This window comes from Camellia sinensis, chromosome 13, assembly GCF_055761805.1.
Source record: "Camellia sinensis isolate YWXY chromosome 13, ASM5576180v1, whole genome shotgun sequence".
NCBI classification, from domain to species: Eukaryota; Viridiplantae; Streptophyta; class Magnoliopsida; order Ericales; family Theaceae; genus Camellia; species Camellia sinensis.
Genome location: NC_138973.1, coordinates 110,740,696 through 110,762,834, shown reverse-complemented (window position 1 = coordinate 110,762,834; position 22,139 = coordinate 110,740,696). Strand labels below are relative to the sequence as shown.

Sequence of the window (22,139 nt, the reverse complement as noted above, 5' to 3'; positions counted from 1 at the left end):
CAACCTCAGCTCAAACATGAACCACTTTGATCAAGGATGTCTAGGCAAAGGAGAAGTGTATCTCTACTTGTATGCACAAAAGGGCAAGAGAGAAAGAAATCTACAGAGAGAGGATTTTTAGAGAGAGAGGCTCCCAAAATTTGCTAACCTTGAAATATGAGAGATATGGCCTCTATATATAGAAAAAAGAGAGCCTTAGTCGAAAATATCAATTCAGAAATATCTGGGGCAGTGTGGAACAGCTGGAGGGGAAATATTTGCAAAATATCTGAGCTTTGGACACCAGTGGCCGACGGCCACTTTTAGTGGCCGACAAGCACAACTAGTGGCCGATAGCAAAAATCTGTTTTTCAAGCCCGACTTCAAATGGGCATATCTCCTTCATCTGGACACCTTTGCAAGTCATTCTTGAGCCTAAATTGAAGCCCTGGAAGTCTTATTTCCAATGGTGGAAGCCTCACATCAAAATTACAAGTGTGCAAAAAGATATGCCTCTTTTAGTGAACACTGCTCAGTCTTGATCCTAACCGAATTGATGCCTAACTTCAACCAGCCATATCTCCTTCATCCGGACTTGGCTTTAGGAGATTCTTGAATGCAAAATGAAGCCCCAGAAGTCTACTTTCCAATGGTAGTGGCCTCATAGTTGAAATCCAAGTGTACAAAAGGATAGACCTAATTTAGCGAGAGCTGCTCGACTCTCTCTTTTAGCAGTTCATGCCCAACTTCTTCCCCAACTAGGTTTTTTTCCCTCTCCTCCAATTCTCTTCAACTCCAAACCTCTAAATAAGATGTTTTAAAGATTTTTTCAAAGAGTTCACCTCTCCTTCATTTATTCCACTTTGTCCTTGCTCGGTTTACCGAAAAGCACAACATTTAACGAAATGCGAGCCTCGGAATATCGTAGAAACTTTTTTCAAAAATATTTTGAAAGAGAGGGTTTTAAGGTCTAAAATATTTTTGATCAAAAGGATTTAGTCCAAAAGGGGGTGTGAGGCTGGGATTTGAAGCTTCTCTTGCCGAAGAAATCGAACATTTGCACTGCACAACTTTCATCACCAAGTAAGCAATCAGCGGCGCCCAAGTCTTAAGGGCGATCAAAAATGGAGTGTCTACACATACTTAATGATGCGTTTGACAATAATCAGATCAGACTCTTTAGGACAGGCTTGGTAACAGGCACAAACACCTACACTAAATGTAATGTCAGGACGACTGCCTGTGAGATACAAGAGACTCCCTATCATACTCCTATAAAGGTTAGGATCAACATCAGTACAAGCGGAATCTTTGAAAAGGTGAAGACTAGTGCTCATGGGAGTGCGTGCATGTTTGGTTGACTCAAGACCGAACTTTGACACAAGGTTTTTGGCATACTTATTCTGAGAAATAAACATACCCGAAGGAGACTGTTTAATTTGAAGACCTAAGAAATAAGACAACTGTCCCATCATACTCATCTCAAACTCATGTGTCATGCAATCCGAAAAATATTTAACAAGATGATCAGCAGTGGATCCAAACACAATATCATCAATATAAATCTGAGCAACAAGTATATGAGACTTAGTATGTTTCACAAATAAAGTCTTGTCCACACTACCTCTTTGAAAATCTTTGCAAAGTAGGAAGGTAGTAAGTCTATCGTACCAAGCCCGAGGGGCTTATTTCAACCCATACAAAGTCTTGTCTAACTTGTAGACATGGTTTGGACATTTAGGGTCCTCAAACCCTTTTGGTTGCTCAACATAAGCCTCTTCTTTTAAGTACCCATTCAAAAAGACACTTTTCATATCCATCTGAAACAGTTTGAAACCAAGAAAGCATGCAACACCAAGTAAAATACGAATAGATTCGAGGCGTGCAACTGGGGCAAACGTCTCATCATAGTCAACATCCTCTGCTTGTGTGTATCCTTGAGCAACCAACCTAGCTTTATTTCTAACCACAGTACCATTCTCATCAGATTTATTCTTAAAGATCCACTTGGTACTTATCACATTCATGTCTCTAGGTCTGGGAACAAGAGTCCAAACATTGTTACGTTCAAATTGACCTAACTCTTCATGTATAACATTGACCCAACTATCATCTAGTAAGGCTTCTTTTATATTTTTAGGTTCAATTAATGAAACATAACACATATGAGATACCTCCTCCCGAATTTGTCTTCGGGTTTTCATTCGATCCGAGACACTTCCAATCACCTGTTGAGTTGGATGATTCAGTTTCACCCTTGTTGATGTTTGAACTCTAGACTTGTGGTGACAGAAGCATTAGAAGTGGTGTCTCTTTGTGCACTCTTTGAACTCTGACTTACCTAAGAAGTTGGTGTTGTCCCAACTTCTTGTGCTCGGACCTCAGCTTCTCTTTGACGTAGTGGTTCAGTATCCAAGATTAGAGACTCACCATTTTCTTCCTCATTTATCATTGAAGTAGGAGAACCTATGTCATCTATAACCACATTGATTGATTCCATTAAAGATAAAGTTCGCAGGTTATAGACACGAAAAGCTCTACTAGTGGTTGAATACCCTAAAAAAATACCTTCATCATTTCGGGAGTCAAATTTACCCAAAGGCTCTCTATCTTTGAAAATGTAACATTTACTCCCAATAGTTTTGAAGTATTTTACATTAGGTTTCAATCTCTTTCACAATTCATATGGAGTTTGTAAAGTGTCAGTTCTTAAATACACACGATTTATGACATAAATAGCAGTATTTAAGGCTTCAGCCTAAAACTTTGGAGGAACTTTCTTACTAAGGAGCATGACTTTAGCCATCTCTTGAACAATTCTGTTCTTCCTCTCAACAACTCCATTTTGTTGTGGAGTAATTGGTGCAGAAAATTCATGCTTAATTCCATCCATATCACAAAAATCCGAGAACGAACTATTTTCAAACTCACGACCATGATCAATTCGGATTCTTATGATATGCCCAATAGAAACACCCTGTTCATTTTGGATTTTAAGGACTAAGGCCTGGAAAGCATTAAACGTATAAGATTTTTCTCTTAAAAAATTTACCTATGAAAAACGAGTAAAATCATTAACGGTCAAAAAAATGTATCTTTTACCTCCAATGCTTTCAGTGCAAGTAGGTCCCATAAGATCCATATGAACCAATTTAAGAGGAAGTTTGGTTGTAAAGTTGTTCACCTTTTTATGAGGGGCACGAGTTTGATTCCTAAGTTGACATGGTCCACACACATAGTTCAGGTTTTTACCCAGTTTAGGTACTCCTCTGACAAGCTCTTTGTTGGCTATCTTAGTTAGGTCTTTGAAATTCATGTGACCTAATCTTTGATGTCACAGATCAATGTTACTTATGATAGTTGAGTGGCAAGTGAGATCATTAGTGGTAACAATCCCGTAGCAGTTATCAGTTGTGCGAATTCCATGCATAACAGTATTTTCCTTTTTATCTAAAATTTCACATTTATTTTTTGAAAATAATACTTCATGGTGGGAATCACACATTTGACTGATGCTCAAAAGATTTGCTTTAAGGCCATCAACAAATAATACATTTTCAAGCTTAGGAAGACCAACCACACTTATAGAGCCCTTACTAATGACTCTAGAAGTGCCACCATCTCCAAAGGTAACAATTCCTTCTTCATATTTTTTAAAGAAGGCGAAGTAGGATTTGTCACCTGACATGTGACGAGAACACCCACTATCAAGGTACTACATCTGTGACGTGCTTTTAGAGCAGTGTGAACAACAAAACAAGTCAAGTCACCCTTTCTCACCCATATCTTTTTAGTCTTAACAAAATCAGGACTGGCGGCCTTGGTGAATGTCTTAGCGTTGTGAACACCCTCATGAACCCTGGTGTTCTACCTAAACATGTAAGGTTGTCTCCTAACCCAAAAAGTTTTAGAATTTCTACCCTTTTGAGACACCTTTCCAAACAACTCAAAGCAATAAGGACGAATGTGGCCATACCTACCACAATGACGACAAACAAAAACAGGTTTTACCTCCATTTTGTTGATCTTATCTCCGTTAGGCAGATGAAGTGAGGGATCACCCTGGTGCACCTTCAACTTTCCCTTTGCTTGAGTCTTCAGATCATGTGATATAGAGGCTTGTCCCTCGTGAGCTATCGCAGTACCATAGCCTAACCCACTTTTGTCACAACCCATTTGTTGAGACCCGGGGATGTCTTCTAATAACTTGGAACCTTTGTTCCACATAGCAATTGTGGCTCTAGCATTTCTGAGTTTTTCATCTTTTTGACCAACCATCTCTTCCAATGTAGCTTGTGACATCTCAAGGCTTTCAATCTTCTCTTCAAATGTGACATATATTTTCAGAAGTTCATTACAACAAAAAAAAGGTTTTACGGCGTGCAATGCATGCCGTAAAAACCCTTCTAAGACGTGCAGGCGCACGCCATATTATGACCAGTCATGGAAAGTTATTCACTTTCAATGACATGCTTCTTACGCTGTTAAAAACTATTTAAGGACAGATTTTGTGCATCGTTGTTACTTTTTCTACGACATGCTATATTGCGCCGTTAAAAACTATTTAACAGCAGATTTTGTGCGTCATTATTATTTTTTCTACGACTGCTTTTGCATGTCGTTAATTGGTGAGACAAACAACGCTGATTGCACGCTGTAAAATATATAATACAACGACTTGCTCAGCCTGCCGTAGATAAGCGAAACATACCACGGCGTACATGGAATGTTGTGGAATATTTCATATAATGACCTAATTTGCTTGCCGTAGAATGTGCATTTTTTTAATTCAGTAGATTCTATATTTGACCTATTTTGTACAATCTAATATTACAAACAAGCTTCACAAAATATTAATCAGCCACCAAAATATTATTTCAACCATGAAAAATAAACTATATCTATAAATTATAAACATTCAAAAATTGTCAATATATCCATTTCAGACATCCAAACGGACTATCCTGAAGTTTTAAATTATCCAAAAAGTTATAAACCATCCAAAACTATACATATATAAGTTTGTAAATATTACCCAAAACTATTCAAAAATTATAGAAATCTATCCATCAAAGTCCTCAAAACTATCCATAGAGTTCTTGTTCTAAGAGCAGCAATTTTTGATTTAGTTTTCTCATATTTTGATTTTGGTATGCTTGTGCATCAACTTTCGATGGCAATGCTCCAAATCCAAGCCCTCTTACCCTACCACGCCGTTCTAGACCAAACGCATGAACAATTGCATTATCTTTGATAGACGTTGGCCCTTCTTCTGTAGAAGGCTTGTGAAGTTCTTGAACCTTATTCTGCAATATATAACATTTATGATAAGGAACCCAAGCTAGACAATGTAACAACAAAGGTAATACAAACATTGATTCATATAGAATAATCAACTCATTCTTCACAAAATGATTAAGAAGTTTGACATCTAATTTAAAATATTCCATTTCATTTTGAATGAACTATTTTTCCTTTAATTTCTATCCAAATTTCTTAATCATTGTTATCAATTGAACTAAATAGATCTAATATATAAAAAAAAATTACAGTCAAAATTGATTGAATTGAAATTACAGAGACCCAATTTTCAGAGAACAGCACCATAGATAAAAAATAAATTAATATCTTTATGGGCCTTTATTAATTATCAGCTAGCCACAAAACAACCCAAGACTACCTAGTCCAAACATCTGTTCACCAGCACAGCATATCAGCATATCATCAAGCATCTGTTCAACATCCATACCAAAACAAAACTGCACAACAACAGCAGCCCAAACAAGGGATGACCAAAGATGATTGTAGGAATTTAGAGTTGTAGATAGAGAGTGTTCTGTAAAGCAGTTTAGTGAGAAGAGGTGGTTGAGACCACCATATTGATTTTCGAAGTGGTGAAGCAGCAGCATATCAAGAATATATATACAGGAAATCTTAGAGAAAACAAAATGAAATTCTGGCACTCTTTCCTTTTGCTCACCCAACTCTTTTTTTATGTGATGGATCAAGTTTTACTAACAAATTCAAAAATAAAAAATAAAAAGAAAAAAAGAAGATATCTGCATCTTATATCCATGATGAAAATATTCGAAGATTCAAGCCCCAATATGCCACCACCCAGTCTAGCAGCAATTTACATCAAATGATCTGATCTAAAAATAATACATCAAACAAAAACTAAAAGATTTAGAGATTGGACCAGGAGTTGTAACGGAACAACATCATGGTGTGAAATTGTTTTATGGATTTAAATTATAAAAAAATCACGAAGATCTAGAGGAAGAACCATTTGGGCTGTCGGGGAATAAATCATAGCCCAAATAAACATAGATGGAAAACAATTGAGAGAATGTCAAAATGTAACACAAGAAAGAAAGGGCTGCAAAGCAAAGGTGTGTGACTTCTTCTTCATCCCCTTCAAAAATCCCTTTCACAGCTCCCACTTTTGATTAAGACCTGTTTGTTTAAGTATTGATTAGAATAAAAAATTGTCAAACCCACTCTCATTGCTTCTAGGATAAGGATAGGGACTTCACGAGACCTCCTAAAGCTCTGAGCCTAGTCCTTGCACTTTACTGATCTGTTACAGACCCTTTTGGGAGGGGTTGTTTTGATGGTGTTGAAATAATGCTCCAAAGCAAACCATTATTTAAAAAATAAAATAAAATAATAAATTTTACTATTTTAACTAATAAAAATTAGAGTTTGATGAAATGGTTTACTAATCCATCATTGGTATTAGGGTTCTTCTGTCATCTATTGTATATATCGTCCATGCCCTAAACAAATTCAATGGCATAACTAAGAATTTCATTCAACTAGTTATCATCGATGTCATTGTATTAGATTTTTTTTATTTCTAAAACAAAATCAACTTTCATATGATGCATTGTAATTTTATATATTCCCTATAAACAAAAGTAATTCAAACTTGTCAAATCACATGAAAAACAAAAATTTTAGACACCACTTTAGCATATTTCCGCAATTTTTTTATTTTTACAAACTTTGTGAAATATCCTTATAGGAACACAAATTTGTTCACCCAATGCTGTAAAAATAAGGAACAGATAATTTTTTCAACATCCATACCAAAACAAAACAGCACAGCAACAACAGCCCAAACAAAACAGCACAGCAGCCCAAACAAAACAGCATATCAGCAGCCCAAACAAAACAGCACAACAACAAACAACATAGTAGCAAAGTAGCAAAGAACCTTATTGAACACTTGTACAATTATTTGTTGAATAGAATTGAGTTTGAGATATTCATATATTCTCAAATCTTGATTAACTAGCCCACTAGAATTGAGTATTGTTTGCAGATTACTATTCAAATTGGTGACTTAATCTGCATCAATTGCTTTTTACTAGTTATCCTTTATGACTGCTACTTTCTTATGCCTAGGTTTATTGGCAATTTAGACCTTTGTGGTCAACAAGTGAACAAACCATGTAGAATATCACTAGGCTTCCCTGTTTATTTAGACAGAATTTTTCCATTGTTTGAACGCATAAACTGGATTGCCACATGCATCAAAAGTGTTTAATTTCTGTAGTGAAAACCAGAGAGGTTGTATCTTCTTTCTTAAAGGAAATCACCATAGAACCATCTTGCATTTGGATGAAAATAGGATTAGATCACTTTCATATGAACACCAAACTTTAGTATGCTAAGGAAATGAGGAAAATAAAGCATTCTACATAGTGAAATGGAAATACAATTTCCTGTTTGGGTCCAAACCCTAAACTGAATTGCCCAATCACAACATTCCAAAAGGACGAGAGTAATTTGCAATCCTAATTCAGCATAATCTCTGTAATTCATGAACTAAGAATTCATAATTACATGACAGTAATTATTTTTTCCATCAATCCAATTTTATTGAGGTAGCTAAATTGCAATAGAGGTTGGGTATAGATCTTTTCATGAGGTTAATTATATGGCGAATCCACAATTCACCGAGAAATACATACAATACATGCAACATATTTAGGTGGACTTATCTGGTTAAAGATCTATAATCATAAACCAAGAAGCTGTATAACCAGTTGTTTGACTGGCATAAAGGTCAGGTTTCAAATCTGTAATGAGATTCTTCTGATGCACAAAAGGAGAGAGAATTATTGTAAGTTTGCTACCAGAATCTCGCTTGGTTTACAGTATTAGAGAGTTAATTACATTTTGATCCCCTCAATCATAAAAATGCATCACTTTCATCTCCTCTTGCTCCCCTCCAGAAGGGGGCATTGTATGGTTTTCATAGTTGAGGGAGTTAATATGTACATGTTTATAGATGAGGGGGGTAATGTAATATTAACAAATAGTAAATGGGATCTTGGTGTAATTGACCCTTTATTGGATTTAGCACTTACCTCCTTTTTATTCATATAATTTGAGTACTTTGATATCATCATGAAATAATTCAAAATAGACTTATCTAAAATTACTCATACTTTTCATAAGGTTCTGTTCATGGTGGAAGTTGCAAAATATGTAGAGGAAAGAAGGGAAATTTAAACAAAAAAAGAAGGGAAATTTAAACAAAAGCCAAAATAACTTCTAGGTCATAATCATTTACATTTTAGTGTTTCAGATTTAAGATAACACAAAAGCTAGTCATCCAAGCAGATTACCCATGTATTCTGATTGAATGGCAAGTCAGACAGCTGTGAGCTCTTGCAGAGTGCACTAAGCATAGAGGATTAATACCTAAATGGAAAGAATATATCCCGAAAAAAGACATACCTATCATTATTGTCAGTTTGAACACTACCGAGTCATTTGATAATTTCCATTCCTCTGCATACTCTTCCAAAAATTGTGTGTTTTCCTAGCCAAAAGATAATCATGAATTACAGCATTATCAGCTAAGAACAAGGCTACAAGATATATGTACCTAGTGAAGATCAAATAGAAGAAATGAAAGAATAAACATGCCATTCTCACACCATGCTGAGATTTAATTCAAAACAAAGCCCAGCAATGACAAACCAAATGTTGGCCTAAATTGGAACCCTGCGGAAATTTTGAGGTGTTCTGCATGAAGGGTTCTCTATCAAAGATATTGCATGCAAATAGCTGAGTTGAAGAAGAGAAAGAAAGGGTGGTGTTCTGTATGACAGTTACAGTGGCAAGTAACATATGATAGCTTAAAATACAAGATCTACGTGTAGAATTTCTGCTTCTGCCACACAATGAAACAAGTACAAAAACTAACCCTTTGTTGTTAATATGCCAACTAGATGTTGATTGTTATAGCCAAGCATCCTCTAAAGTGCCAGACAATAAAAAGTTTCGGTATTTTAGCAGAAAACCATAGGTACTATTGTGAAATATACAGATTAAGTCTAAACCCCACATATAGGGGCCAAAATAGTGATTATGTGATACTTAAACCCTCTGTTATCAGAATCTTACGATTCGCGATTCGATTCACAATTCGATATGCAATTTTTGCAAAATCGATACGAATCTATGAGTGAATTTATTTTGGAAGTGAATCTCTAGTGAATCGCACGATTCACAATCGTTTCACGATTCGATTCACTTTTCACGATTCATGCAATTTTTGAAATTATTGTGTTCGACATATTTTCGACTCATTTTTTCCATCTTTTTAGTGAAAATGACATAACACAACTTCTAATAGCATTTAATACCAAAATAACGAACATATATATATGATTTGTTATTTTAGTAATCATGGAGTTTTTTATAAGATCCAATCAGATTCAGTTAAACTTAACATATTTTTAACATTTCTTCTCATTTTTTTCCCCTTCAAAAAATTGTAATATATTTTCTAAAGATATTTAAGATTAAAGTTACACTATGAATTATCTATTACTATTTTATTAAATTGAATATTACACATGTGAGATCAGTTATACCTTTTAAAATGTTTTAGGTTTTAAAATAAAATATTCTAAATAATTCTTTCTTATTATTGCTCACTCTTACTTAGAAAAGTATATATGCTTATTGTCCAAATATCAATATCGTTGTTAACTATTGTTACTTTAGAAATTAATAGTTTGTCTATTTAGTTATGATCTTTATTAAGAATGGTTGATAAAAAATATCTATAAAAAAAAAAAAAAAAAAAAAAAAAAAAAAAAGGTAAGATGGTGATTTTACATCGGAACCTTTGTTAATTTCTTACCTATTAAATTACGTGATTATCATTCAAAATAACATTTTTGTTGATTTAAGTCTAAATATTTTATATTCATAAGATATATTTAATATCTAAATGTGTAGATATATGTTTTTAAGTAATTTAGAAAAAGTGACCGAATCTTTACGATTCACGATTCGATTCGATTTGCGATTCGGTACGAGGCCATTTCGATTCACGATACGAATCCCGATTTGACAACTATGCTTAAACCAGATGCCCTTCACCAGCATGAATGTCAGCAATAAGCTAAGCAAATTAAAAATAAAGGAAAAGGATCAAAGAATGTGTCTTCTTGTTAAGCATCATGAAATCATCCTTCTTGTTGACACAAAAGCCTACAGATTGACAAAATAAATCTACCAGTTACTAAGCAGAATCACATATTTACCATGTAGTGACGGTGTAGGTGCCAAGGTAATAAAGAATTGGCTTCCATTGGTATTTGGACCAGCATTTTCCATGGATATAATGCCAGCTCCAGTATGCTTTAACTTTGTTGTTATCTCATCCTTGAACTTAGCACTGCAATAAATTAAGAAACAAGTCACCCATTAGTCAAAGATTTGAAATCAGAAAACTTCCAGTTACTTCAAAAATACATGCAAGTAGACTACGTTTCAGTCAATCAAAGGCCTAATGATATGAAGTTACGATATATCTAATTAGCTACACATACTTCAATCACTATTATAGGCCTTTTGTTACAATATCAACCATTTAAAGATTTCTTTGCAAACAGTCACGAATTAAGAGCTGAGAAAAAGCTTGTGGCTACACTGTGCTTAATATAGACCACCCAGAAAGTTGGATCAGTCATAACGGGCACTCTTAGGAGCACTCACCTAAAACAAGGGCACTAACAAATTGCATACAGAGCTCAAAATCATGTAATGGGATAAGAGTTCTATACTTGGAGAACAGAAATATTAAGCTGAAAGCCTATACAAAAACAGTTTGGACAGAATCACTTTATGCTGGTCAAGATAAAATAGCAATTTGATATAGCATAGAAGCGGCATTGAGAGATACGATAGATACCACAGTTTATTTTTTGATCAGTTTATAAAATTTTTGTTGTTGATCAAAAAAAATAATTTAAATTAAATTAAAAGATACATACCACAGTTTATCAGCTCATGCTGTAGGTTGGATTCTTTTGAGAATTAATCATTACAAATAAGACATCTAAGAATCCACTTAGTAACTAGAAAGCAGCCATAATAAAAAACATGTGAATGTATTAAAGTAGAATTTATTGAGGAGAAGCTCTGGTCTTGGAAAAAATTGTACTCCTTTCTTCGTTTTTTCTTTTTGCAAAATGCCTTTTTCATGAAGGACTTCTAACAAAAAGCTACACCAAATAAACCTAAACAGTAAATATCAAAAACTAATGCAATACCTCCACAGTAACAGAAGAAAACTTGGTTAAGATATATCTTAATAGTTAGAGTACATTGCAAATGAGAACGCATTGTATGTTTACTAAAAGACCATATCCCTTCTGCACAAAGAGAATGCTTGAAGACCATTTTGTTCAACACAAACCCATGTATCCAATGCAAACAGAGTCAGTGAACTTCTTGATGACCTTTTTCCGTATCTCCCTTGGTCATTTGAATGAGATGTTCAGGAATTTGGAACATAATGGGTTATGCCTCACTCTCTACAAACATACATTGGGTGAATAACAATGCACACCATAGAGTTTGAAAGGCATAATACTAAACCGTCCGTCTTTTCTATTTTTTTTTTGGTACGATAGAGGCTTCAGAACGAAGTAAACAAAAATGAGCATTTTTTTTTCTTTCAAAAGATGAGCAACTAGTATCTTCTCCACCACTCGAGTCTAGACATAATGAATCATGATACAATTTCCATAAAACTTTTTCAGGAAATCATCTAATGGTTTCAACTTATACAAGTCCAACAAAAAAAATAAAAATAAAAAACTTAACAACACAATTCACATATATTCCAGTTTGATAATTTTTTTTTTTTTTTTGGTTGGGAGGGGAAGGGAGGGAATAGTTAGCTACTTATTTATTACAAAAATAAACAAATAAAATTAAAAAAAAAAAAAAAAACAGAAAATGAGAACATACCCATATCTAGTTATAACAATTTTCATTTTTTGATGATAAGAGCATCACATGTTGCTTTTCCAGCAGGTAGTATACTCATGAGCAAGTTTTTGTTTTTACTTCTAGAGCTTTCTCAAAAAAGGATTCACTATTTCATCCCAAACTTCCCATTCCTACAACCACCAGGCCTTTAGCACTAGTAAGAGCATCATCATTACTTCAGCATTTCTGCTGCACCATACTAGTGAAATTTGTCAGGAGGCTATGCGCATCACCGTAGTTCTTAATAAAACACAAAATCAAAAGAGGAAAAAAAAACATTTCAATCAAGAAACTCATGTACATAACTAGATGCTCTGTTTGGCCCCTAAGAAAACACGCTGTTTGGTAGCCAAGAAAAGAATCTAAACAACTCAGAAAATGTACCTGTGTTCTTCTTCTCTCCATGGAGTTCCTTTCTTCCTCTCGACCTCGCCATGCTCTGTCTTTGCTGCCGACCTGTGTGAGTGATTTTCTGATCACACTACCCAACTCAGTATTCAGCTGGAGAACACTGGCAGAATAGATGATACCTGGCTAACCTGTAACAGAAAGAGAAGATTCCGGCAGTGGTTCGTCCACCCGGGGGTACTCCGACGATCAAGTCAGTATATCTCTCAAAGATAATCAATAGTGCAAATCTCACTGTTCAGAATATAAATTGCGTACCTTAGACCCATGGGAGTGCCTTCCTTTTATAGCCAACACAATCCTAGTCTCAAATAGAAGCCTAACTCTAATGGACTTAGGATTACTGCTAATCTTGGACTCCCAGTAGGATTGGGATAAACTCCCTAAGAGTCTTATCCTTTCCCAACTGTAGTCTTCCCCTTTTCTAGGACTCTTGTACCTTATCCGCTTATCTCGGATTTCGATATCTTCGGAGGTAACTTCGGCCTTGCCGAGATAACCTCGGCGTCATGACCAGGACACATGGCACCTTGGCTGACACGTCGGGGTCACCTTAGCCACGTGTTGGTACTCAGAAAATATATCCCCACACGACCCAAACGAGGTCTACCTCTTCTTTGACTTGGTCTCTCATTCGAGCGACGACTCGTCAGAGTAACTTTGCAACTCGACTTGGCCCGACTCAATCTCGTTCGCAAATCTGAGAGAGAGAAAGAGAGATGCCCCAAATAAGATGTGTTTAGGGCAAATCTGTGTGTGTGAGAGAGAGAGAGATGCCCTAAATGAGATGCGTTTAGGGCAAATCTGTGTGTGTGTGTGAGAGAGAGAGAAGAGAATAGAAGAGTATGAGTTTGTACCATTCCTTATCTCCCTCACTGTGCCCGACGCTGTTAAGTGGAGTTGTACTGGCGATGGATGCCCTTCGAACCAGTGTCTGATGATTAGAATCTATTAGAAGCCCAAATAGTTGATGTATATATTCTTTCCCTCAATATTTTTTTTTTGTTTTTTTGGTGAATTGGCGCGAGAAATTTCATTTTGGCACTTCTTTGTTTTTATCATACAATTTACAACATACATTGTTTATCGTAAAAATTGCAATACTTTTAACGACAGGCGTTGTGTGTGTTGTAAAAAGGAAATACTTTTTAATGACGGGCGTTGTGTGCGCCGTGAAAAGTGAATACTTTTCACGGTTGGCGTATGTGTGTCATGTATAATTGATGTATTAACAGCACGCCATATGCACGTCGTAGAAAGTTTTATTATTTATGGCGTGCATTGCAAGCCTTAAAAAAAATTATCGTTATTATCATTCACAGCCTACGCAATAGACACGCCGTGGTTGGAAAAGTATTTACGACGTGCAAAAAAAGCAATTCGTAAAAGTGAGAAACTACGACGTGCATTTATTGTATGCCGTTGATGTGGTGCTGTAAAAAGTCAGTTTTGTTTTAGTGTCATTCCTTTCGATCTCACAAAATAGAAGTTTCTCACATAAGTCTTGCCTGTCATTAGAGATCTTGATGATATTTTGCTTTGCTGTTGCAATTTCTCTTTTTAGCTTGACATTCTCACTTTCACATGCTTTGAGCTTAAAAGTGAGTTTGTCATTGATCTTGGACAAATTTAGAGATTCATCGTAAAGCTTTTTGTAAACTTGTTGCAGATCATCACCATCAATCTCATCATTGTCTTCTGATGTTTCATCACCTTCTTTTTGCTCCTCTTTCTCCTAGACCTCATCCAGTCGAGCAACTAAGGCAGGAAAGGTGATAGATGATGGTGAAGATAACTCTCATCTTTCATGAAATTGACTCAGAATGTCCTAAGCATCTTTGGCCTTTGTGCAGTGAGCAACCCGTTGCTGTTCTTCATCAAAAATTACTTCACGAATAGTAGACAAAACTCTCTGATTGCTCGGATTGTCAGTGCTTTAAACATCCTCTTCAATGGCTTGCCAGCCTCAAGGTCGAAAGCTCTCAAAAACACCCTCATTTTGATCTTCCAGTACAAGTATTTACTCTCATCAAAGGTAGGAGCACGGTGCAGATTCTAACCACGAGCAAATTCTACTGGCTTCGGAGGAGGTTGAGTGACAGTAGACCAGAATGCCATGAAAGCACTATCTTCCTCTTCACCGGATTCGGTTTTTTCGGGTTCTTGCTCTGACCCGCTTTCATCATCCCAAGTCACTGTATAGACTTTCTTCCGATTCTTTTTCGATGGACATTCAAGAGCAATATGTCCAAACCCTTAACATTCGTAGCACTCGACCCCTTGCCCTTTCACAATCTTCTTTTCAGTTTTTGGAGCAAGTTTTGGTGGAAACGTTTTGGGTTTTTCATTACTCTTATCTTTTGAAATAGGGTTCTTGAAATTAGGCTTCTTTTTCTTTAAATTTTTTTTGAACTGTTTAGTAAACATAGCCGTTATCTTGGACTTTAGATCAAACTCAGTCTCAGGAGTTTTTGTAGTCTCATGGGCACTCGTGAAAGTCGAACTATCTTTTTGTTTTTTCTTAGAAATCTGGTGGGCTTCATAAGTCTGCAAGTTTCCAACCAACTGATCAAGCTTGAGGGTATCAACATTCTGAGTCTCCTCAATAGCTGTCACTTTTGATTGGAACCTCTCGGGTAAAGACCTCAAAATTTTTCCAACAACCTTAGCTTCAGGGATTTTTTCACCGAGTATGAAACAGAAATTCACGATGTCACTCAGCTTAGCATAAAAATCATCAAACGTCTTATCATCATACATAAAAAGAGTTTCAAAGGCAGAGGTGAGACATTAAAGTTTTGGCCTTTTAACAAAAGTAGTACCCTCGTGAATTGTTTCAAGAATGTCCCAAGCCTCTTTTGCTACCTCACACGTGCAAATAAGACGAAACTCTTCAGGTGTGACGGAGCAAAAAAGGGAATTGAGAGCCTTTCTGTTCCAACTTGAGTTTTGATAGTCGAATGAGTCCCATTTATCAAGCGGTTTGGGAATATCAACACCATCAATGGTGACAATAGGTTCACCCCACCCATAGATCACACAGTGCCAAACTTTCTTATCGATAGATTTTACAAACGCTCTCATACGAGCTTTCCAATAAGAATAGTTTGTACTATCTAGTAAGGGAGGTCTATGGGTCGAGTTACCTTCGCAGATTGAATCCATATCACCAATCACACAAAATCACACTCCTATAGTTTTCATAAAAACAAAGAGTGTGTAACGCCCTAAAAAAAAACAACATTAAACCCATCAATATAGACATGCATTGATATATAAAAGTTCCACATTCTTCCATTCATCAGGGTTTTATTACAAAAAGTATTACATGTTAACGACAAAAGCAAATGCCCTAAAGGCTTACAGCTTTCCAAGTTAACACTTGGTTACAACAAAAGAGTACTAACTCAATTACACATTAAGCCCTTGGCTTGAATTTACATGTAATACATCAAAAATAAGACGACAAAAGTGTGTCCGCCTCTAGCCTCCCAAGCTACGTCCTTGGAGGTGGCATGCTACCTGTACCTGAAAATGATATTCCCATATAGGGTGAGCCACAGCCCAGTAGAAATATACTAAACCAAGTATGAACAATGACTAAAAGATTAGCAATTGATAGATGGCCAATCACTGATACTTTTCCTTATCACACTTTACGGTTTCATGACATACAAGTCCATATTACCATTCATTTTCCAATTCCTTTCAATTCTCAATTTATAACCATGGCTCAGAACCTGGCCAAACAACTCATATGAGACAGTAACTCATATTAAACACTTTCCCATTACATAACAGATAAGCATACTAGCTATATCACATACCGATAGATAAGCATACAAGCTATATCATCACTTCCACAGATATGCATATGAGCACTATCACACTTCCAATGACAAGCATATGAGCTCTGTCAACGCATTACTAGATAAGCATATGAGCTCTATCTACGGAGTCCATCCCCTATCTCCTCCCAACAACATCCGGTTTAGAGGTCCATCCCCTATCTTCCCCTAAACCGCGGAGTACATCCCCTATCTCCTCCAACACAACACAATGCATATAAACAACAATTATACACATCATCACACAATACATAAATTTAATGTATTCTTTCAATCGTCAATCTCAATGACACATTCCAGTGATTAGTTCCAGTTTGCCTAATCATCATGCATTGTCTACAACAATCAAGACTATCCTCCACCGATAGCCCAAAGCAGTTATTTCTATACAGAAAATAAATGCAACAATGGATATATAATCAACATTCCAACTAGGTGAGTGATAAGTAATCCAACTACACCCTTTAATCCCATGTCTTCCCAAATCAATTCCTCATTTCCCATAATTAATTATACAAATTAATTAACTAATGTAATTAGGGCATTTTCCATAATTTACATTACAACCCTTAGGTTCCATTTTCATTAATGTCTTAACATTAATTTCATATTTTTCCATGCCAAACATGCATCTAGGTTTTATATAGCTAGAACCCCAACTTTTGTAAATTTACACAAAAGCCCCCAAACTTTCACAAAATTACCAAACCAACCCCAACATCTCAAAATACTAAAATTTAAAGACAAAGCTCATAAAGAGGAGTAGGATATCCCTACCTCGAAGTTAGAGCTCGGATGGAGAAGAGACCAAAACCAAAGTGCTCAAAAGACCGAAATTTTCAAATCAAAACGACGCCCTCGACGATCAACACAACTTTTACAAAGGCCGAAGAGAAGGAGGATACTCTAACTAGATCAAACCCTAGAGAGAAGGGAGTATCTAGAGAGAGAGGCTCTCAAAAAGGGTTTTTAGAAAAAGTAGGAGAGAGAAAGAAAAGCAAAAAGTGATTTAAAATCACCCAGCGGATAACTCATATACGTATGACCCGCTCGAGCGGAGAACACGACGCTCGAGCGCCAAGAACAAAACTCTGGACACGCTCGAGCGCAATAAGGCCGGCTCGAGTGCCAAGACACAAGAATGAAGCACTTCCACTCGAGCGCGAAAACCAGTCCGCTCGAGCGCAGATTTCCCCCTCCCAGAACTTACACCCAGGAAGTACTACCCGCTCGAGCGCCACCGCTCGAGCGTAAAGAAACCCGCTCGAGCGCAGAAATCACATCTACAGAAGTTTTGCAGAAACCCGAAATACTGGAGGTGTGCAATCCCCGCTCGAGCGCAAGAATACCCGCTCGAGCGGAACCCCTAAAAACTGAACAAGGAATTGAAACCAAGGCCTAACCAACCTGTAACAACCCTGTTCAAAGCATCCTAGAACTCAATCATGTGGAATTAAAGGAGACAACAAGATAGATACCACTACCAACTTCACGGAACCGAGTCCAGAATACAACAGAACAGTAAAGGGATAACCGGGATCGCCATAGAATGACCTGCTCTGATACCAAATGAATAACCTAAGTGATTTGTGATTAGATCAAGATTTTATGGTTCCAATTCCCAACCAATTAAAACTCACAATCTAAATCATCAAGCATGTATAAAAGTGATTTAGATTGTTGTTTCAGAAAACAATAAATCAACACAAACGATTTTTACGTGGAAAAATCATAATTGAAGCACCTTCAATTGTGATAAAAAAAATCACAGGTGAAACGCCACAAATCAATCCACTACTGAAGAAAGAAAGATTACAAAGATACTAAACAAATTACCCAAATGCTTCCAATTTGTCTTCAAATCTTCTATATATCTTTCACCGCAACCTTCGTATCGGAATTGATTAGATTGATATTGAATCCACAACATCCATTGTTGAATCAACGACTGCACATAGCTTCAAACTCCTTTGATTACTCTGTGCTTGAATCTTCGGATTCCACCGAAGAAGAATACTCTCAAAGAAGATCAAACAAACTCCTTGATGTGTGCTTATGAGAACATAAGTTCAAACTCAATCAAACATCAAAGAAAACCAGAAAAATATCCCCAAAAGAAAACCCTAAAACCCTTAAGAAAATCTAGAAAACGTAACCCTAGATTTGGAGCAACTTGAGGTTTTATAGAGGCTGAGATCGCGAGGTCCGCTCGAGCGAGGACTCTATATCGCATGTTTCAAACCAGGGTTCATGCTCGAGCATAAGATCCCATGCTCGAGCGTACAATCACACCACTTAGTATATTTTGCAATCAAGCCAAAATACTGTGAGGGTGGAATCTCCGCTCGAGCGCCGCTTTCCCCGCTCGAGCGGGAAGACCAAAAACAAAAGAAAATTACAACTCAATTTAATTCAAGTTTATCCACGGAATTTGACAACAAGTAGGGTCCTAACAGATCCTAATTAGTGCACAAATCTCTTGGTTACAATTTACATGTATTATTTTATGAGAATTATGAATATTCACTTGAAACCAAAATTATTTTCAGTTTTTGTTGCCCTCTTCATCTTTTGATGAGTTCCATTTGTTGTTGTAATCTCTCTGCTCATAAAATTATTTGGAACGAAGGATGGGTTCATTTTGCATACGTACTGTTATATAAATATACTTTTTATGGAAAATGTTTGAGGCTTCTAATAAAATCTTCACAATTTTACCCACAATGATGTGAAATGATGGGTGTTAACTTTTAATTTGTCACACACTTAATCATGTAGGGCTCTACTTCCATGCCATATCATTGTGGGTATATTTAGGAGTCTCAAATGTGAGTTTCTAGCATTACTTTTTATTATTATTATCTAAAATCCTCCAATTGATGTACAAACAACACCTACAAACCCAGAGAGAAAGAGTTGTATGAGAGAGTGTGTGCGAGAGATTAAGAGTCGTGTGAGAGAGGAGGTGAAAGTTGGGTGTTAAGGCAATGACCAAGAGAGTTTGAGAATGATCCAGACTTTGAGTAAAAAATTTGGTTAAAATATTAAAAATTTCATTAAAAATAAAAGAAAATACAAAACATAAAAAATTCAATTTCTGGAAAAATTGAATTTTGGAAATTGAAACCAAACAATGTGATGGTAGATATTTTTAGATGGTCATCAAATGGCTACTTATTAATATGTCAATCCAACGTTTAAGATGAAAGTTGACTCAATATAAAAAATAAAAAATAAAAAATAAAAATAAAGACATTTGTACTATTGCAACAACATTGTTATTATTTGTCATTTTACACTGTAGAGTGCCAATTATAAATTTGGCATGTCAATTATTGTTGGAGATGTTTTAATGAAGTAGAAAAAGTTAATATGTTTGAAATAGTTTTTTTAATTGAATAGATAGATGTGAGAGAAAAATTAATTGATTGATATGTATAATGTGATATTTTATTAATAAAGTTGAATTTGTTAACTTTTTAACTTTTTAATAAAAAAATCTCTTGCCAACATGACCTTCGTATAGGTGGAATCACTATTCAACCCAATGCAACCTGAATTGTCTGAAGCAGGTTTGATTTTGCTTTTTATATGATTAGTTCGATTCTAGATCCAAAAATCTAAAAATCAATTAGTTTTAGGTTTAGTTCTATATCTATCCAATCCTATAGCGATCCCGGGTTTACCCTTGTTGTACAGTGATCCGGACATGTGTTCGTAAATGTTGGTAGTTGTTTATTTTCTAGTTTGCATCCTCTTTACTTTGTATTTTGAGTTTTGGGATGTGTTGGGCAGGTTTGTTACAGGTTGGTTGTGCTTGGGAACCAAGTGTTGCTGCCCAGAATTTTGGTCCTTCGCTCGAGCGAAGAGGTTGTCGCTCGAGCGAGAGTAGTGTTGCCCCGGTTCTGGACCTGAGAGTTGTAGTTTCTGGCTCGAGCGAGCTTTTCGTGGCTCGAGCGGTCTGGGTTTTTCTTCGCTCGATCGAGAACTTCTTGGCTCGAGCGAGATTTTTCTGTGTCTGGTCGCTCGAGCGACCAATCCTTCGCTCGAGCGAGCGTGTTTTATATCAGCGGACAGCAGCGTCTAAAACATCACTTTTTCACCTCTTTTCTTTGATTAAACCCTAAATCCGACACCCTCTCACTCTAAACTTGCACTCTCTCTAGGATTTCATCTCCCTAGGGTGTGAATCTAGCCTAGGGCCTTTGTTAAAAAGATAGAGGGCGTTGAGAGCTTCAATTTAATCTGAAAAGGTTTGGATTTGGAGCAAGTTGATCTTGGAGTCTTCATCTCCTTTGTGGCTTAAACTTTGAGGTAGGGATAACCTACTCCTCTCTATGGGTTTTGTCTTTAAATTTTGGTATTTTGAGATGTTGGGCTTGGTTTGGTAATTTTGTGAAAGTTTGGGGCTTTTGTGCAATTATACAAAAGTTGGGGTTTTCTTCATAATAAACCTAGATGCATGTTTAGCATGAAAAAAATGGAATGATTGCTGAATCATTGAAGAAAATGGGACCTAAGGGTTGAAATGGTAATTATGGAAAATGGCCTAATTACATTGTTTAATTAATTGGGATAATTAATTGATGAGGAAATGAAATGTTGATTGAATATCCATTTGTGCATTTATTTTCTGTTTAGAAATAACTGCTTTGGGCTATCGGTGGAGGATAGTCGTGATTGTTGTAGACAATGTATGTTGATTAGGCAAACTGAAACTAATCAATGAAATGTGTCATGGAACTTGACGGTTAATTGAATACATTAATTGTATGTATTGTGTGATTGTATATAGAACCAATGTGTTTATATATGTTGTGTGTAGAGGAGGAGATAGGGGATGTACTCCGCGGTTTAGGGGAAGATAGGGGATGTACCTCTAAACCGGATAGGTATTTGGAGGAGATAGGGGATGTACTCCGTAGACAGAGCTCATATGCTTGTCTAGAGAAGTGAAGATAGAGCTCATATGCTTATCTTTGTGAAGTGTGGATACAGCTTGTATGCTTATCTGTGGATATTGTTGATATACATATCTGTTGTAGAATGTGGATACAGCTTGTATGCTTATCTGTGGATACTGTTGATATACATATCTGTTGAGATTGTGGATATAGCTTTTATGCTTATCTGAATGTGAGATATAGTTTTTATACATATCTGTGGAAATGATGATAGAGCTAGCATGCTTATCTGTTGAAAAAGGGAAAATGAAAAGTAAATGGGACTTGTAAGTCGTTGACATAAATATGTAATTTATGTGATTGTATCAGTGTTGACCAACTATCAATTGCTAATGTTTTAGTCATTGTCCATGGTTGGTTTAGTGTATTTCTACTGGGCTGTGGCTCACCCTTTATGGGAACATCATTTTCAGGTGCAGGAAGCATGCCACCTCCAAGGACATAGCTGGGAGGCTAGTGGCGGGCATAGTTTTGTCGTTTTACTTTTGATGTATTACATGTAATTTCAAGCCAAGGGCTTAATGTGTAAACGAGTTAGACCTCTTTGTTGTAACCAAGTGTTAACTTGGAAAGCTGTAAGCCCGTAGGGCATTTTGTTATGAGATTAACATGTAATACTTATGTAATGGAA

At 36.2% G+C, this 22,139-nt stretch overlaps 1 long non-coding RNA gene across 1 annotated transcript; it reads right to left on the bottom strand.

Annotated features, from left to right (window-relative positions):
- Positions 1-4,854: 4,854 nt before the first annotated feature.
- LOC114294308 (uncharacterized) lies at positions 4,855-13,583 on the bottom strand. The gene is made up of 6 exons (XR_014349401.1): positions 13,554-13,583; positions 13,292-13,396; positions 12,673-12,744; positions 10,554-10,687; positions 8,731-8,815; positions 4,855-5,285 (listed from the first exon to the last, which is right to left on the bottom strand). It is a non-coding gene; the product is annotated as an uncharacterized LOC114294308 (long non-coding RNA).
- Between the last annotated feature and the right edge of the window lie 8,556 nt (positions 13,584-22,139).